Here is a 4,187-nt window from a genome sequence, read left to right on the forward strand (position 1 = left end):
CCCGAGCATGATGAGCAGCCAACCTATGAGGAGCAAGCACTAGAGGACTAGCTAACTCAGGAGCAGTTCGATAACTAGTTAGAAAAGGATCTAGAAGTGATGCTTACTCAAGAGAGTGTGACGAGGAGGAAGGGGGAGCAGAAGGAAGAACAGGAGAGGTTGTTGAAGGCAAAGAAGAAGAGGATGATGATGATGATGACTCAGAAGAGGGATATGAAAGTCCTGAGGATCCTTTCCCATGTGAAGCCAGAAGGAGGCCAACGGATGAAGATTTGGACAAGGATTTTGACCCGAACGAGGAGGTAGGGAAAAAGCCTTAGCTTGTAAATTTTGCTAAAGCTTTGGCTGTGTTACCTCTGCTAACACTTTGACCTATCGTATATATAGGTCCCTCCTAAAACTCGGAAAAGACGACGTCGACGTCCGCGACATCTCGCTGGACAAGACGGAGTAGAGGAAAGGAAAGCAGAGGCAACAGCCACAGAGACGGATCACGATGCCTCTGCTCCACAACCTCAAGACACGACCATGACTACCAAGCCTATGAGGAAACAAGGGGATAGAAAAGGAAATCTATATCCAGATAAGGCATGCTATGTGATAACAGAGGTTGGGCCAGCAGGGGAGATCCTTGAGCCAAAGGAATTAAGAGGACGATTCTATAATGCGATCGAGGCCCTAGTAAGAGATAAATTGAACCCAGCAATCCCTAACTAGAAAGAGGTACCAGAGAACAAAAAGAATGAACTATGGGATAGGCAGCTAAAGCTCAATTTTAGATTTCTGGAGGGTAAGCATGAACTGGTAAAAAATGCTTTCAAGATGATGGGAGAGTCATTCTGGAGTTGGAGGTCGGAGCTCAACACGAAGGATATCCAAAAGGGGTTAACTCCCTTCAACGAATTTGGCAAAATAACTCCTAGTCAATGGGAGGAGCTCATGGCTCGGAAGAATTCACCGGAGGCATTGGAGCTCAGTGCCCGTAACACCGAGCCGACGAAGAAGAACAAACACCACTATCATCTAAGCCCCGGTGGCTACTATGCCAAGGAAGAGCAGTTTAGGAAGATGGACGAAGAGGCCACAACTGCTGGGAATATTGATGTGACGAATTTGAAGGTACGCTTAAGGAATTGGATATATGCGAGGAGTACAGAATCATCCGGTAGTAATCTTAAGTTTGATAAGCCAGAGACCCAAGAGGCAGTATCAAGGATACTGAAATATGCTAAAGACAAGGAGAAGGGCTCATTCAATCCTTCCAGAGAGAGGGACGAGCTTAGCCTTGGCTTGGGAAATAAGGAGCACACAGGCCGCACCAGGGGGCTAGGGAAAAGGATGACCTAAAAGCAAGGATTCGAAGAGGACAGGCACATATACAAGAAACATGGCAGAGACCGGGAGACTAGTCTTGAGCTCCAAGTGAAGGCTCTAGTTGTGAAGGTGCTGGAGGAGCAAGGACTATCTATGGAGCCACAGATATTAGTGACGCCACCAGGAGAACTGGCATTAGTTGGCAGCCCTCCAAAAGTTCCTAGTAGCCAAGGTTCCACTACAGCCACAACCCCCATCGATCGCATACGAGAACCAACTAGTTGCACCTTGGTGTTTCTCAGTGGCCAGCAGAACACTGTGATGGAGGTGGTAACGGGTGTGGCACATCCTCCTGGTGGCTTACACCACAATAATAAGATACCGCCAGACTACACTAGGGTCGAGGTGCATACAGTGAAGCCTGAGTTCATGTAGTGGAGGATAGACTATGCAACTCTCGAGGGGTTGGTGTTACTCGGAGACGTTATGGGGCAGTTTATCCTCTGGCACAAACAGGACATTATATTGACTGCTTCTTCGCCGCCTCCCCCACTCCCAAATTTGGAGCGAGTTGTTGAGGTCGAGGAGATATTTTCACCGTCTCATGACCACCATATTCCTGAGATGTCACATTCTTCCCCGCCTCCTAGCGAGCATGTGCCTAATGAGATGCCACAACCTTCTCCAGCTCATACCGAGCAAGTGCATGATGAGATGCCACAGTTTTCTCAACAAGAACAGCCGATACATGAACAACGAGTGCCTCCTGAAGAAGGTGATGCATAAGAAGATGAGGGCGTGCCTAAATGGGAACTTCGAAAGAAGCATCCAATCACCATAAGGCCAGTTTATGTTTCGATGAAAGACGTCTTGTCGGTGTCCAAGTGGTTTTCCCATGACCAGTTCAAGCCTGAGAACCAAGTTAAAAAAGTCCCATCACGGGGTTCTAAGGAGGCCATCACTAGCAAACTCCACCAAATTGCAAAGCAGTATCCAAATGTTGATGCCATCAAATGGTCAAATAATTGCCCGAAAACATATGAAAGAGGCAAGCCCTTCCTACCAAACCGGGACATCCAGTGCCTACCACTTGGAATGAGAAGGTTTCATGATTGGTACTTGCGTGTTCTCCCAACGAGCATAGATCTCATACAAGCATGCTTCCCCACCGGCACATTTGAAAGCCCAGCCAGGAAAATTGTCTTTGACTTCAATGACATGCACACATGCTTTCACCTAGCAGAAACGGAGATGAATCTAATTCGCACGTGGTGCCTGTAAGTCCTTGTCCTCCAGATATGATATGAATGTAATCTTTGAATTTTGTTGTAACTAACCCATGTCGTGATTTGTACAATGCAAGTGCACATTGTCAAACAAATGCCAAGTGTGAAAGCCGGGTATCTAGACCCTCAAGCTATAGCCCAAACAAATTTTAATTACCCTAAACGGTGGACACTGGATGCTAAAGAGCTAGCTGCTGCAAAGACTCTTCGGGAGAAAGAGTGCATCCGTACGACAAAACTAAGGGAAGAGTCCCTTAAGGTTGCGGCATACATTGCCCTCGCTTTCAAAACTCTCCGACAACACTCTACTATATGGCTACCATATAACTTCGAGTAAGTTCAACTCTATACTTAGAGCTTAGTTCGATATATTTTATTCGATGCAAAAGAGCTTATCTAGTTCTATGATTAAATCCATGCAGCAACCACTGGATTTATATAGCCGTCGATGTCGGGAGGACCATGGCATGGGTCTTTGATTCAATAGATAGGGACCCGGTGACATACAAAGACTTCATATCGATTCTCAAGACGTATACATATCGACAATCCTCATTAGCTTATATGTTTGTATACGTATTTGTAACGTTCACTTTTGGATTCTAACAAGTTGTATTTGCTAAAATAATTTGAATAGGGCATTTAGGTTCTATGTCACTAATCATCACGGAAGGCATGATCCAGCAAGGAAGGAAAAACTGGCTATAAAAACACTATGTGCGGTAAGTGTAACCTACTTTTTCAGTACTCTGTTACATGGCTGTCAAAAGCATTACTTAACATTTTCATATGCAAAACACACACTGCCCCAAGCAGAAGCCTGGGAGTGTACATTGTGGATACTATATATGTTCTATGATGAGTAACACCGGTGCCTACAGGAGACACCCCTTAAGGGTAAGTTTGAACCTCTTCACCCGTAGTATAAAAACTTCATACATGGTATGAAATACTAAGCCAAAACTTGTTCTCTTGTAGTGGAGAGAAAAGAAAGGAATAAAAAGAGACCCATGGTCGGCGACCTTTGCAACTTCATATTGGATCAGATTGTACACGTCAAAGGCGCCTACCATGACCGAGAGTCTGAGTTAGGTACAAATCCTCAGTACCAACACCTTCGTGAGACTGAAAGGCTAGCTCTAGGACGTTGATAACAATGTGTATGAAATTTATATATTTAATAATGGATTGTATATATTCTTATGAATTGGACTTGTAATTGTAGTTTATATAATACTCTTGTGCTTGTAGTCGCGGTCGCGGGGCATTCGGCAACGCGAACGCTGATCACGGGGCGTTTGGCAACGCGAACGCGGTTCGGAACGTTGGTCGTGGGGCGTTCGACAACGCGAACGCGGTTCGTAACGTTGGTCGTGGGACGTTCGGCAGCGCGATTTTTGAATTGTAAATTTGAATTTTTTTGCGGGAAAACATACTGTAGGGGCGGTTCTATATTGAACCGCCCCTACAAACAGGTATTTGTAGGGGCGGTTGGTACTACAGCCGCCCCTACAAATGCATGATTTGTAGAGACGGTTCGGTAGGGACGGCTGGCCAAACCACCCCTATAAAGGGTTACGAGCCGCC

This window comes from Miscanthus floridulus, chromosome 9 (genome assembly GCF_019320115.1).
Source record: "Miscanthus floridulus cultivar M001 chromosome 9, ASM1932011v1, whole genome shotgun sequence".
NCBI lineage: Eukaryota > Viridiplantae > Streptophyta > Magnoliopsida > Poales > Poaceae > Miscanthus > Miscanthus floridulus.